This window comes from Rhinopithecus bieti, unplaced genomic scaffold, assembly GCF_001698545.2.
Source record: "Rhinopithecus bieti isolate Rb0 unplaced genomic scaffold, ASM169854v2 scaffold_74225, whole genome shotgun sequence".
Classification (NCBI taxonomy): domain Eukaryota; kingdom Metazoa; phylum Chordata; class Mammalia; order Primates; family Cercopithecidae; genus Rhinopithecus; species Rhinopithecus bieti.
Genome location: NW_016827667.1, coordinates 449,089 through 450,107, shown reverse-complemented (window position 1 = coordinate 450,107; position 1,019 = coordinate 449,089).

Sequence of the window (1,019 nt, the reverse complement as noted above, 5' to 3'; positions counted from 1 at the left end):
GCTGTGGAGGGGTGGGAAGGTGGGCAATGCATATCTCAGGCAGTCAGGCCTTTATTACATTTGCGAAGCTGGTCTGCAGATGCAGCACAAGATAAAGAGCTCTGTCCAGAACCACCCGCCACACTGCTGATTGCCCTGGCAGACATGCGCCTGCCAGATAACATCTTTAATATCCAGGGGGAAATGAATTCCCCTGCTTGGTCTGCCCATTTGGCCTAGCCTCTCATCACAATCTGTTTATCTCGCAGAGCTTCCTCCCCTGGTACACAGAGGAGAAATTGTTCTTCTGCCACTGAGCTTTCTGCCACAGCTGAGAACACACTGTCAAAATGGCAGGGTGTGCTGTCGGTCATGCCTTTTCTTCCTTCCTCCATTCAGCTTTTATGGATGCTTTTGCATTAGAGCTATGCCAGGCACAGGGGACCTGGGATGAATCAGGAATGAACCCCGTCCTGGAAGAGTGGGTAGTGCAGTGGCATAGACAGACTAGAAAGTGAATTATCACAGAACAGAGTATAATGGGCCTGGTGCAGTGGCTCACGCCTGTAATCCCAGCACTTTGGGAGACTGAGGCGAGCAGATTACTTGAGGTCAGGAGTTCGAGACCAGCCTGACCAACGTGTAGAAATCCGGTCTCTACTGAAAATACAAAAAGTAGCCAGGCATGCGCATGCCTGTAATTCCAGCTACTCAGGAGCCTGAGGCAGGAGAATCGCTTGAACCCAGGAGTGGGGGCGGAGGTTGCAGTGAGCCGAGGTCACGCCACTGTACTCCAGCTTGGGCGAAAGAGCAAAAGTCTGTTTAAAAAAAAAAAAAGGTATAATGGAGGCGGTGGAGCCACAGGAGCAAAGCAGAGTGAAAAGCTTAATTTCACCAAGGTGGCGGTCTGGGAAGGTTTCCAGAGAAAATGAATTTTTATTTCCTCCAAAATAAAGCATATATATTTTTTTGTTGTTGTTTTATTTTTGAGAGGAGGCCTCACTCTGTCGCCCAAGCTGGAGTACAGTGGCAACATCTCA